Genomic DNA, 15,746 nt, shown 5'->3' with positions numbered 1-15,746 from the left:
GACCATCGCACTTTCAGCACCTTTGAGTCCTACATATTTAAATTATGAAATCCGAAGCAAGAAGGTTATCTTTATAGTTGTTTTTATTGTTGATAACATTTACAAGAAGATTCCAACACACCCGAATGAAAAAGATGAACGGGACAAACTTTTTATAAAAATTAATTTGTATAATTTAATTCAAGATAATTTGACGTGGGTAGAATTTATATCATTCATACATTATCAAATAGTTAACTAAAATAATACATCGAACGAGGTTTTTGTCCATGTGTACCTTAACATGCAGTCGGGGATACAGGAGTAGATGGGGTACTTCTCTATTTCGATCGCCAAATAATTTTGAAAATCTCACGTTTTCCACGTTATCTATACAAATTTTTAGTATAAAATTGTCATTTCAATTTTTCCGAATCGATACGCTCGGCAGCATGAATTATTTTAGATATATTGTGTCCGGCCTTAATCACAAATTGTGAACATGTAGCACCAAAAAACAAATATGATGATTTGTCGTTTGACTTTGATAAATACGTTTTAAACACAACAATGTTTAATATTTTGACATCTCGCATGAGATTTAAAAGTTTTGAAGACAACATACAAAATAGGATTTTTTTTAGGAATTAGAATTAATTTACAAAGAAAATGTGATACTGGCGGGCAATAATCTTGTTTTTGATGTTTCTTTTTATATAAATATTTATTTATTTATTTACAAGATTGATCGTTTATATAAATATACAGTGTTAATTTCCATTGTTTACGTTAAACCCAAGCCTACATTTTAGATAAATAAATTGAATGAAAACTACGGTTCCTAATTTGTGCATTGTGATTAAAAATTCGATATGTATCATTACTTTCTTTTGTTTACAACTCTGTCTTGTATTGTACTGGTCGTACTATTTCAAATATTCAATTTCATGACTGTATCATGTGTTTCCATAAGTTTACCATAGTACAATCATATGGTTGGGTTAAAAAAAAATGGTTTTAGTTTTTAGTGCTTTAAAGTCTAATCTTACCGTTTTAATTTATTGACATAACTGCACGACTCGATTCTCAATTATATGTGGTAAGATAATCGTTGCAAAGAATCCTGCTCAAACTTTAGTGAAAGACGGGTTTAACTAAATGCATTGTTGCGAGAGTTTATATTCTTTGTTGAAGGCAATTGTAGTGACCTGCAATACAAGTACCATTCAATTGAGTTTAGCATGTTCAGTTATATGTCTTGTGTTTCTATATTTTGCATGTGTAGTGCATCATGACGTAAGACATTGTTACGTGTATTATGAGCTTTCGTGCATGCAAGACTGCTGTGTGTATTTTTTACATGGAACATTTGATCAGACTTTGACTTTTTGACTCCTGACCTACATGTATGCACGTTGGTTGTGTCATCATGTTGCAGTGTGTTCCTCGGTATATTACCTTGACCTCAAAATGTTTAATTGACCTTGCTTCTAAATATGTGGCATGTAGATGTGTTGTCATAAGATGATGAGTCTATTGGCACGAACAACTTCATGTGAGCTTGACCTTTGCCCTCAATGTAAAACTTGTATATTTTGTTTGAATTAAATGGAGAATTAACTGTATGATTGGCACTCGTACTACATCTTCTTAGATATATTAGATATATAGATATATTGTTAGTTTAGTGTACCACGATGACCCTTTTTCTCAAAATCCGCTTTGTGGTTTTTTTTACAAGGATCTCTTGACCAGACTATGACTTTTTGACTCTTGAACTTTGCATAATTTGGATGTGTCTCTTGGTATGATTACCTGAAATCATCCCTTCGTAAATTTTACGGACGCCATCACGAGTTGGTTGACCGTTATGGAATAACCGTTTCACAAATGATATCGGATATTTTCCTTACGTCGTAACTACAATCCCCTTCCCTTTCATGAATATGACCTACCGAATTAGACTATTTACCGGATTTGTAATCACTTAAGCAACACGACGGGTGCCACATGTGGAGCAGGATCTGCTTACCCTTCCGGAGCACCTGAGATCACCCCTAGTTTTTGGTGGGGTTCGTGTTGTTTATTCTTTAGTTTTCTATGTTGTGTCGTGTGTACTATTGTTTTTCTGTTTGTCTTTTTTATTTTTAGCCATGGCGTTGTCAGTTTGTTTTAGATTTATGAGTTTGACTGTCCCTTTGGTATCTTTCGTCCCTCTTTTAATATCCGTGAATATGAAATAAGAAAATTTACTGCTTCAGTAGCATCGTGTGCTGCCAGTTGTGATAGATAATGCAAAATGTTTCAATCATTTTACCTTAGATTTCATTTCATGGACATGTAGGTATGGATAGTCTGCTTAACTACATCATAAAAATTCACACAGAAGGTATACGCATATCAATAAACTGAACTCAATGCTAAGAACCTTTAAAGTACACTTAGACAGAGAGCTCAATCTAGTGAAACACTTTGTTAAGTTGGTCACATTTAACTTGAAATATCACTGTCTGTTACCAAACTGCACCGAGATTCTGAAAAAAAATGTGCAAGTTAAGTCTATTTAAAGAAGATTTCAATGGAAGTAAATAAGCTGATTACTGAAATAAATGTAGAATATGTCTATTAACCACAGATGCCCCTGCTTGTGAAAAAATGAGTAAACTTCCACATATAGATGCAGGGTTCGCGTAATTTTGACCGTTTTGTGACCATAAGCATTGTGAATAAGTTTCAAAACATTTGGTTGAGGCAAATTAAAGTTAAAGAACGGAAACAATAGATTTAGCAGTTTTCCTATCTCAAGGCTCCGGGTTGACATTTGTATAATTGGTACTCGTACTATACCACAACTTTTTACATCTAAAAACTCATGAACAGTGACGTCATCGGGAGCCAATATCGAACTTAATAGATCTGTGTTATGGGGTAATGTGAATCGCGTATAAGATTCCTAACATTTGATTGAGTCAGACTTATTTAAGAGAAAGAAACGAAAGAGTCAGCACTTCATATGTTTTTAAAGGGACATGATAACTCTTGAACGGTAAAATTGACACTTAAAAATTTCAAATTTGATTTTGTGTTGAGGTGGGGATCCCGTTTACATGTTCAACCTCGCCTTATTCGGTATGTATGTGCCTGTGGTAAGTCAGGAGCCTGTAATTCAATGAATGTCGTTTTTTATGTTTTACATTCTTGTTTTTCCTTCATTTTTTGTACATAAATTTCTTCGTTTATTTTCTCGTTTGAATATTGTTTTACAACGTCATTTCAGTGCCTTTTATTGCTGACTATATGCGGTATTGACTTTTCTCATTGTTGAAAGCTGTATATGACCCATAGTTGTTAGTGTTTGTGTCATCTGGTCTTTTGTGGAGAGTTCTCATTGGCACTCATGCCACATAAGGGGGAGGGTTGGGATCCCGCTAACATGTTTAACCCTGCCTTATTTTATATGCACGGTGCCTATCTTGTTTTTCGTTAATTTTTCGTACATAAATTAGACCGTTTGTTTTCTCGTTTGAATTGTTTTACATTGTCATGTCGATGCCTTTAATAGCTGACTTTGCGGTATGCACCTTGCTCATTGTTGAAGACCATGTGGTGACCTAGGCTACATTGTATAATTGTTAATTTCTGTGTCATTTAGTCTCTTGTGGAGAGTTCTCACTGGCACTCATGCACCAGCTTCTTTCATATATCATGTATATCGTGTATAAGTTTCGTAGTATTTGGTTGAGGCAAACTAAAGTTAGGAGAGCGGAACCCGTTTTTATGGGACGTTCGGGACAGACGGACTAGTGTAACTCTTTATGCCCCTTAATCATTGCGCCAACACAGAAGTTCTGACTATTGTGCTGGTGATACACACCCCACTAGCACTGTCATTAACACATGTACACATAATTTTATTATACAAATATTCAATCTTAATTTTGATTTCTTTCTTTTTGGCCGAATGAGTATATGCATGCCCTTCACAATGACTGAACGAGTATCAAATTTGACAAATTTATTGTACATAATTATACATTTTATTATATTTTATAACTTTTTTTCAACTAATTAAAGCTTACCAACTTATTGATCATCGCTTTCCTTTATACGTCTTTTAACATTTTGTTTTGAACAAAAAGATTTGTTACATATACTTCACATGTATTTCTTTCATATCTGACATTATTAAAAAGCCATTAAATAAAATTCAGTCGAACTTGATAATCAATGTGCAATCAAATATATATGCAAGTCGTCAACTGGTCAAGTGGCTAGATGCACAACATATCGTTAGCCATATAAACAACATGTCCTAATTGGGTGGTTTTAAAACTTCTAGCAAAGGCGGATCCAGGGGAAGGGGGGCTGCCTTGCCCCTTAAGTGGGAAAATTTTGGTTGATTATATAGGGAATCATTGAAGCATGACTGGAGCGGGCCTCCCTTAGGAAAAGTTCTGGGTCCGCCACTGTTTAGACATATTTACGTAAATAAGGGATGAGTAAAGGGAAAAAAAACCAAAACAAAACGACTGAATTAAATAAAAGGATGTTCGATGTCCTGCATACTTCGGTTTGTTTTGAAAATCTATACGATGCTTTATTTTTATCTAGTTTCCTTATTAAAATAATTAAAATGAGAAGATAACTACCTTATAGCTTCCTTTACCGTCGATGCTAAAATGTTTAATGTTATAAAATAATCTTAGCGTCTTTGACCTACTTTCCCTTTTTATTCGGAGACTTGCGGTTATCTTCTGTTATGTTCAACGGGAACATTAGAATGATCTAGAATAGAACCCAGATGGAACCAAGAAGTTGGGTTGCCTTAACCAAACAACCCGGATGTTGAACCAGTTACCATGGTTTCGAACCAAAGAACCAAGGTTCAGAACCAGAAAACCCAGACGAAACCAAGGTTTAGAACCAGAGTGCCCGGATATAACCTAATTGCATTCGGAATTCTCATGACTTTTTATACCTTCAATGTATTTTCCAAATCATTTATTTATTTAGTATATTTATATATAATTTTGTTAGTATATAATTACACATACAAATCATCATGGATCTTTTGCAGATAAATTATTATTACATTTTGTAGAAACAACATCTTTAATCTACTATACAGTTGTATACACTAATGGTCCTACGGACACTCTGTGCTTTTGACGTGACAAAAGATTTTGCCTTTCTAGATTGTTAATGTACTTTCTATACTTATGTACAAGCAGATGTTGTATGAATTACAATGAGACAACTCTTCACGAGAGACCAAATGGTACATAAATGAACAACTTTAGGCCACCGTACGGCCTTCAACAATGCAAAGCCCATACCGCATAGTCAGCTGTAAGATGCCACAGATGACAAATGTAAAACAACTTAAACGATAAATCTAATGGCATAATAAAGGTAGAGAAAAATTAACGAAAGCATAGCAACAGCACGATAACCACTGAATTACATGCTCCTGACTTTGGAAAGGCATATCCATACATGATGTGGCGGGGGTTAAACATGTTATCGGGCCCACTTTCCTGGGACAGTGATCTAACAGTACGAAATAATTGATTAATTTTCTAGACTAGATTATTAGTTGTAGTTGTCTTTCAAGATAGTGTTCAGTAGCTGTGAATAATCTAACATCGGCAAATTTGGAAATAAGAGAGTATTCAACGTTTAAAGAGATGTGGTATGATTACCAGTAAGAAATGAAATGGATGTAAGCAATGATAGGCAACCGTGTGGCCTTAATCTATGAAAAAAATGCGTATCATAAAGTCGACTATAAAAGGGTACAACTTGAAAAATATGAAACAACTCACTTGAGAAAACTACCGGCCTGAATGGTAACAAAACAATTTACGAAAAAACAAATATAATAGATGTGAACCAACGAAAACAAGTGAACCAACGGCTATTGACATGGGACATGAAGAATATAAACATATCTAAAGTAACTATGAATATAAAATGTGTTTGCAGCCATGTATCACATTCACTGGTTGTACCATGCATGGATAAGTCGTAGAGTTACATTTTATAGATGAATATATACCTCTATACCGAGACAAAAATTGAAAATTTAAAAAAAATCAATATGTGATAGTGTTAGAATCCCCTTCTAATTGAATTAGGAAGTGTTGTCTGAATCCAAAAACAACTACTAGTGTGCCAATATCATCTTTACTATTTAAAAGTGCATTTTAAAAAGAAAATTACTGTTAATACAAGAGTTGAAGTATAGTTGTCCTATAAATGTAGCAAGTATTTAAATTGGCATTGTCAACCGCTTTTAATCAGAGATGCTTTGGGACAGGACATTTTTTAGTCAACTATTATGTTTTATACATTGGTAGTTTACTATCCACATCAGTCAGTTTATATGCAAATAAGTCATCAATTGCTAATCAAGTACACCTTCCAAATTGCAATTTATATAACAAATTGGTGTACACACATCTTCACATACTAGTATATCATTATTATTTACAAAATTCTTTGTTTATGTTAGTTCAAACTAATCTAAAGAAGAATTACACGACCTGTAATTTTTTTTGCATATACTCATCCCATTGTCGTACGTTTTCTCTAGGGAAAAATCGGAGGTTATAAATAAACAAGATTTGTGCTATTTTCCCATTTCCTGATCGATGTGAGAAAAACATTTTTTTTCTCATTGTCTAGAGAAATATCTGTTCTCGGCAAATGATTAGTCGAAATTTTATTATGACGTCAAAATGTCTTGTTTTTTTATGAATTTTCCTATTATGACGAAATGGGAAAAGACGACCATGCATGGCGACGTCGCATATAAAGAACACAACTTTCTAAAAATCTTTAAAAAAGGAGAAAAACATTATCAGAGAAACATATTCCGACACTACAACTTCGTGTACTACGATATTTCTCCACTCTCAATAGTTAAATTTCCTGTTGTGAAGGTTTATTAAGATTTGTCAACTCTTTTTGTTGTATTAGGTCCAAGGACACAGTTATCGTCTTTGGTTTTCGTTGTCTACGAATATAGTCCCTGGTGTGAACAGTGTATAACTTGCATTTTTTATTTGATACGCTTTGTCCATTTATTGCTCGATATTTTTAATGCATGAAATATTAAGTAGAGGATGTAAGTACATGTTAAAACATTTGGGTGCTGAATCCTTATGTTAAGTAGTGATTTGGTCAAATGTTATTACGTCTGAGGCTGTCAACTGAATTTTAGACCCCCTTTGCAGAGAATTGTCAATATTTTTAGTTAGAGCTGGTAGAAACTTCTATAAAATTGATATTATTTGTCCCACTAGTAGTATATTACACTGTAAACATCTTTTTGAGATAGAGCAGGTACGATATTTTTTATATGAATTTATTGTCTAAAAGAAATGCACTAGGAAATAACTGTGTTTTTTGGCCCTCTATGTATAAATAAATACCTAAAAAATTAAATATTTTTAAACATTAGGACACGAACGGAAAAAAAACGAACCAATCTGATAATAACAAATGTCTGATATTAAATAATACATGTAATAGAAGTCTCATTTGCAAAGTATGTAAAAAGTCATGGTCAAAACTATGAAAGACAACTTAAATCAATCGTATGATAGGTAAAGATACGTTTATATACGTGGTCTTATAACATTTTTGGCCGGAATCTCAATAATCACGTGATATATACAAATCATGACTTCTGTTGTTTTACATCATCTTAGAAATACTTGATATTGATACAATTTATCATTTACGGGTTTGATAGATTTGGAATACTTAGTTAAAACTTGAGTTACGCATTTAACAAAATTAGTGGGTTAGCAATAATTACTGGTCCTGATACGTGGGTACGTCGAGTAAGGTACGTATGTCATTTTATTGGAAATCTCTAGTAGGTGTATGATAAGTCGAAAGCCGTGTTTCTACTTATCGTACACGCATGGATAAACAGCTCATACGTTTTAATGCATACATGTATGAAGAAGTATTACTTATATATTACTCAGACAAAATCGATGCACATTTTAAAATTATCTAACTTAAGTTTACATACAATTTTCTAGACAGTACAATCTTCAAAGGGAAGCAAAAGCAGCGTGGCGAATCAAGATTCCTAAAAAGCAACTTTAGTTTGTTAAACAACCATATATTTACTGCAGCAGCTATGGCACTTTTGGGAAAAGCACTTGCTAAAGGAATAAGTTCCATTAGATACGTCCGGTATGTATGATATCTATCTTAAGAAATCTGATATATTACATTGATATCTTCATATCGATTTATTTCATTTAAATATAATGATAAACGAATTAAATCTGATAATAAGTGATGATGTCAAGCGTTATCAAATTCTCCCGAGGTTAATGTATTTGTTTGTACACTTTATCTCTGTGCATGTCTTTTGCACATACTAGTATGTTGTCATAATATTGCCATGCTAGTACAGGATAGGGGAAATGTTCGGTAACGTTCGGTAACGTTCGCCGAGTTCGGTAACATATCTGAAAAGTACTGAATTCAGACTGTTCGCCGAGTTCGGTAACATGTACAAACACTTATTAATTGCTTAATTTAGTATTATAATATTTTATCTGAACACTACTTTGTTCGCCGAGTTCGGTAACTTCGGTAACCTATCCGAACACTAATGAATTCAGTCTTTTCGGTAACTTCGGTAACCTTTCTGAACAATACTTTGTACGCCGAGTTCGGTAACTTCGGTAACCTATTCAAACATTTATTAGTATGCTTTATATTGTATACGAACACTACATTGTTCGCCCAGTTCGGTAACTTCGGTAACCTATCCAAACACTTCTGAGTTTGTTTAATTTGGTGTAAAAGTAATTCATCCGAACACTACCTTGTTCGCCGAGTTCGGTAACTTCGGTAACATATCCAAATACTTCTCAGTTTGCTTTATTTGGTATAATAGTATTTCATCTGAACACTACATTGTTCGCTGAGTTCGGTAACTTCGGTAACCTATCCAAACACTTCTGAGTTTGTTTAATTTGGTGTAAAAGTAATTCATCCGAACACTACCTTGTTCGCCGAGTTCGGTAACTTCGGTAACATATCTAAATACTTATGAGATTGCTTAATTTGGTATATTAGTATTTCATCCGAACACTACCTTGTTCGCCGAGTTCGGTAACTTCGGTAACCTATTCAAACATTTATTAGTATGCTTTATATTGTATAATAGTATTTCATCCGAACACTACCTTGTTCGCCGAGTTCGGTAACTTCGGTAACATATCCAAATACTTATGAGATTCCTTAATTTGGTATAATAGTATTTCATCCGAACACTACCTTGTTCGCCCAGTTCGGTTACTTCGGTAACATATCCAAACACTTCTCAGTTTGCTTTATTTGGTATAATAGTATTTCATCCGAACACTTACTTGTTCGCCGAGTTGGGTAACCTATCCAAACACTTCTGAGTTTGTTAAATATGGTGTAAAAGTGATCACAACACCTAATAAATTTTATATTTGTACATTTGATAAAGTGTATAAGCACTTAAAGTTGCTAAACATTAATTGCTGAATTAAAGTGTTTTTCATATGGAATCTTTCCTCAGTTATTTTTTAAAATTTAAATTAATTTTTGAAGTAAACAAAGATTATTAATTTTATGAAAAGAATTTTATAGTAATTATAAATACATTAAAATAAGACTTACCAAATAAATTCCAGTGATTACGTTATATTTACTGTACCTCTTTTATTACTGCCATGCTGTTATATATCTGAATCCTTTTTTAAATATACACTAGTGCTATTTATTTATGACTTATTTGCACTTTGTGCATATTCAAAAAAAATTCAGAAAGTTAGATTTAAATTTAGAAATTAAACACTACCATGTAACATGTTGTTTGTTGTTGATTTTTTTTTTATTATGACTCATCTTCCGGTTATAAATTTGGACATTTCGCCCCTATTTAAAATGTTATTATAACCCTCCTCCAGATTATATTTAAAAATGTTTTTTTTTCTATTTATGTCCAACAATTCTTTGTTCATTCTTAATAATTGTATCGTAAATGCTGTGTGCTTTGTGTTTGGTGAAGTAGCAAATACCTTTTATAAGTCTCTAATTATTATTATTAAAACAAACTAATTTTATTTTATCGCGAAGTTGACTGAGTTGTGAACATATGTATACGTACTTCTATTGTTATTTTTTTTATTTTTAATCTTACTCTGGTATTCACTGATACTTTATTATTTTAAATATGGCACTGGCTCCCCAAAATATGTCCCCATAACTGAAAACGATGCTACTTTTATTCTCTCATTGAAGTACGTAAGGTTAGCATTCACGTGATTTCACGTAAGGGGAGCCAGTGCCTTTAAAATGTAACATTTAGTTCCGTATACGCTGTCCATTGATGCCACTGAGTGGAGGATTCAGGCGGAGGGGGTTCTGTGGGTTCGCAAATCCCTTTATTTTTGCAAATTAATGCATTTTTATAGGGTCACATGTTTTGCACCTCACCACGTCCTTTGGCCATGTGTCCCCCCTTAGAAAATTCATTCTGTGGGTTCGCAAATCCCTTTATTTTTGCAAATTAATGCATTTTTATAGGGTCACATGTTTTTCACCTCACCACGCCCTTTGGCCATGTGTTAACCCCCCCTTAGAAAATTCATGTATAATCCCCTGAACGTGTTCACTTTAGCGACGTATATATGATCATATATATGTTGTGGCAAAGAGTTATTTAATGGCGCAGTAGGCTGTGGTCAAAGAGTATCGATACAGCTTTGTAGGTTGAGTTAAATATGAACTTCTTTTGTGTTGTTAGGTTGTTGTTTTTTTTTTTGGGGGGGGGGGGGGGGGGGGCTTATGAGACTTGATGCAACTGTCATAATTTTATCCAAAAAGGAGCAGTTTGACTGACATACATTTCATAATTCATAGTTAACCTGGTTCCTTTAATTGCAGTCAAAAGTGTGAAAACTCATACAGCATACGAGACTAACCTTGTAGTCATAGATAACTCTATATTTATTTCTAAAGAATTTGTTAATGGTAATTTATTCAGTTTCACATTGAAAGGTATGTCACTGCACATGTAGACTCCAGTGTCAGAAGGAGTATATATATATATGTACTTTAAAATAGTTGTGCGGATAAGGCATTAAGCAATTGTATATCTTTTAAATAGTTATTAAAGTTTTGACGATGTGAATTTATGGATGGATGCAATTTGGGTACTCCTCGTTACAGAATAATGGGTAGTTTGGAGATTGATTCAAACCCATTTTTGTATGACTCAATATGGATTAAAAATCTAATTGGTGTACCTATACAATAAAGAAGGATTGGGCTACAAAACAAAGTATGGACATTTTTTTCTTGATCATAAAAATACGTAGGTGGAAAAACTGTCAAAATAGGTGCAATTTGGGTACCGTCACGTTAAGTGACGAATGTGACGAATCCGGGTCTGTTCGCGCCCAATCACGTTCGCACCCTTCCACATTCGCCCCCATTCACTTTCGCACCCCACATGTTCGCACCCAAATTTTGCGGAAAAGTTCGTTCGCACCCCACACGTTCGCACCTAATTTTACCGATTTTTTGAAGGTGTATTGGTATAAATATATATGCCATTGTTTCTAAATAATTCGAGATTCTGACAAGTTTTTTTGTGTCATGACAAGTTTATAAAAAAAAGTCCTTGTTTTAAGTCGGATTATGTTATTCTGGCAACAACTATTTCATTTGTGTGTTGAATAATTCTTCATCGTGTTTTGGTTAGTGTATTGAAATAATTAGTTTTTCACTGTTTCTAGTCAATTAAGTGCGAATCTGACAACATGTTGAACAACTAGTATGCATGGTAAGTGTATTGCTATAATTAATATTTATTTTATTAGTATTTACATCAAAGCAATTTAAAACAACAATCATGATTTATAAACAACAGTAAACAATAACACCAAATTAGGCTGTTTATAAATACCAATTAGCAATAATCATACATAATCAACATTTAATATGGCGTTGTCAGTTTGTTTTAGATTTATGAGTTTGACTGTCCCTCTGGTATCTTTCGTCCCTCTTTTAATAGTTAATCATCAGATTGATAAAAAAAACAAATCTATTCAATAAATTCTCAAAATTTATTCAAATAGAATACAATTATTTGTTATATTCATATGAATATTTTCTAACAATTTAACTTAAATTTTATTAAAAATTGGGCGCGAACATGTAGGGTGCGAACGGACGTGGGGGGCGAAAATGTGAGGTGCGAACGTGTAGGGTGAGAAACTATATTGGGCGCGAACGGACCTGATACCTTAAGTGACGAATGTTTATGGGGCGATACTGAACACGTGATACAGCTGTTTTATGGAGTCCTATGGCCGATTAAATTCAATCTGAATCTGGAGAAACTGGTTGAAAATGAGGAATTAATGAAGTTTTCTTTGACCTGGTAGCTAGAAAATAGTTTACATGCAAGTAGGTACTGCACACTTAAGTATAATATTTTTAAAAAAATTGCCAAATTAAAAAAATAAACAAATTTCATAAATTATGTAAACAAACTACCATAAGTTTACATTTGATAAATAACCACAGTGGATTGTTTACTTAACTTATCTATTGGTTTACATTGTTAGTTTACCCTGAAAGCAGTAACAGGTGCCTGAGTAATAACCCCAAACATAAATTTTTGAATGTACGACAAACCCTGTAAAAGGCTGTATAATTATTTCACTTATTTTTTAACATGTTTAAGATTTTTGTTTTCCTTTTTGAAAACTATTTATGGGCTATTGAGTGTTTTATACTATAGCACTATTTAGTTTTTGAATAGGTTGCATTTTATCAACTTGATATTTTTCAATGAAGAAGGTAAAATATTTGTTGATGTGATTGTTTTAATATTGTTTTATTTGTTTTATTAATAAAACATCAGTTAAGTTTGCAAAACCAGGGTACTGATAAGAAATCTAACCAAAGTTACCGAACTTGCCAAACTGGGGTATAGATCAGAAATCAGAAATGTTTGCATAACAAGAGTACTGATATGAAATGTTACCGAACGTCCGAAGTTACCGAACCTACCGAACTGGGGTATAGATCAGGATCAGCAATGTTATCATACATGCAAAACAATAGAACTGATTTGAAATGTTACCGAAGTTACCGAACCTGCCGAACTAGGGTATAGTTCAGATATCAGTAATATATGTAAAACAAGAGTTCTGATATGAATTGTTACCGAAGTTACTGAACCTGCCGAACTGGGGTATAGATCAGGATCAGCAATGTTATCAAAATGCAAATCAAGGGTACTGATAAGAAATGTTACCGAAGTTACCGAACCTGCCGAACTTGGGTAGAGTTCAGAAATCAGAAATGTTTGCATAACAAGAGTAATATGAAATGTTAACGAAGTTACCGAACCTGCCGAACTGTGGTAACGTTCAGAAATCAGAAATGTTTGCATAACAAGAGTACTGATATGAAATGTTACCGAAGTTACCGAACCTGCCGAACTAGGGTAGTGATCAGAAATCAGAAATGTAATGAAACATGCAGACAGGAGTACTGATAAGAAATGTTACCGAAGTTACCGAACCTGCCAAACTGGGGTAGTGATGAGAAATCAGACATGTAATGAAACATGCAGACAGGAGTACTGATAAGAATGTTACCGAAGTTACCGAACCTGCCGAACTGGGGTATAGTTCAGAAATCAGAAATGTTTGCATAACAAGAGTACTGATATGAAATGTTACCGAATTTACCGAACCTGCCGAACTGGGGTAGTGATCAGAAATCAGAAATGTAATGAAACATGCAGACAGGAGTACTGATAAGAAATGTTACCGAAGTTACCGAACCTGCCGAACAGGGGTAGGGATCAGAAATGTTACCGAAGTTACCGAACCTGCCGAATAGGGGTTAAAATCAGAAATGTTACCGAAGTTACCGAACCTGCCGAACAGGGGTAGGGATCAGAAATGTTACCGAAGTTACCGAACCTGCCGAACAGGGGTTGGTATCAGTAATGTTACTGAAGTTACCGAACCTGCCGAACAGGGGTAGGGATCAGAAATGTTACCGAAGTTACCGAACCTGCCGAACAGGGGTAGGGATCAGAAATGTTACCGAACCTGCCGAACAGGGGTAGGGATCAGAAATGATACCGAAGTTGCCGAACCTGCCGAAAACAGGGGTAGGGATCAGAAATGTTACCGAAGTTACCGAACCTGCCGAACAGGGGTAGGGATCAGAAATGTTACCGAAGTTACCGAACCTGCCGAACAGGGGTAGGGATCAGAAATGTTACCGAACTCGGCGAACCTCGGCGAACGTTACCGAACTTTTCCCCAATCCTGTACCTGCCTGAATATTGCTTTCTGGCGTATAACATCAATATCAGACATTTAGATAAATTGTGTACGCTTCAGAAAATAATGAAATGTGACACACAATTTTTTTTTTATTTGAAAATGGTTAAATGTAATATAAATTATAGAAGAAATCGATTATGTACGTTGCCATGTACGAGAATGTCATCGTCTTAACCCTAACAAGTTATAAGGAATCAGTACATAACGCATAGCAAATGGACATATCGTAATATCGTATCGTGGTGCTAAATTAGACAATCATATTAACGCAGTATGATACGGTATATGTATGGCCTTACAAAACAAACAAACAACAGGCCATTACCACAAGAGAAATAAGTTAACGATATGTTTATAGTAAAAAATGGTATGAGTGTACCCCTTGATAAAACTTTAAATTTGTACATGCATTTATTCATTCAATCTGAAGAAACTTGGTTTCGACTCTTGGAATAATATCATGACCTAGAACTGATAAGGGGTCTGCTATTAAATATTGTAATTATCTATACTTATTATTTCTTAGAGTAAACAAGTAATATTTTTATAGAACGATAATAGCATTTATTCAATATTCTTAAAAAAAGGAAGAATATACTACTGGGGTAATCGAGGATTAGTGCCACATACAAGTCTTAGAACATAGTCAACAACAAAAATAACACGGAGCAAAATCAGTCCTCAAGAAACGTCCTTAACAAACTTAAAAATTGATCACAAACCTCACCCTAACATCTATCGCAAAACAATCGTATTATAAAGCAGAGAGAAAAACCACAGGTGTCTTCTATCCCTTCTGCAATAGTTTGAGAAAAGTAAAATTTAAATCTAGAGTCATTGTTGAAATTAAAAATACACAGTAACGCATTAATGATAATACGAAATTTGACATTTCTTCTTTATCATTGTGTTCGATTTTTAAATATTTTCTTTTATTGTGATTTAGTCAGTTTTTTAAGATTATGAGTTTTAAAATAAAATCTGACTTCTCAATTTTTTCCCATTCATGGTAAATTATGAATGTTGGTGGAATGAAAAGTGAAAATAGTTCTGTCTTTATCATTTGTTTTTCGCTCATTCAAGATTTCTTTTTCTTAATTTAAAAACCAATTATATAAAACAAAATATAAATTCTACTTCAATTATCACACTAAATTCATTATATTCTTCTCCATCGCTTGTGTCAAAGTTTTCAGCAAGATTTTAAAAACTGTAAATCATTTTCATTATTGGCTTAAATAATACAGAACCACACTAGGGTAACTCGTAGAGTAATACATTATCAACAGTACTTTCATTTGCATCAGCTATATTTATAGCATTACATTAAATACATCTTGCACAATCATACAGAATAACATGAAGATTAATCTTGCAGTACAT

Source organism: Mytilus galloprovincialis, chromosome 12 (genome assembly GCF_965363235.1).
Source record: "Mytilus galloprovincialis chromosome 12, xbMytGall1.hap1.1, whole genome shotgun sequence".
Classification (NCBI taxonomy): domain Eukaryota; kingdom Metazoa; phylum Mollusca; class Bivalvia; order Mytilida; family Mytilidae; genus Mytilus; species Mytilus galloprovincialis.
Note: the sequence above shows the minus strand (reverse complement) of the source record.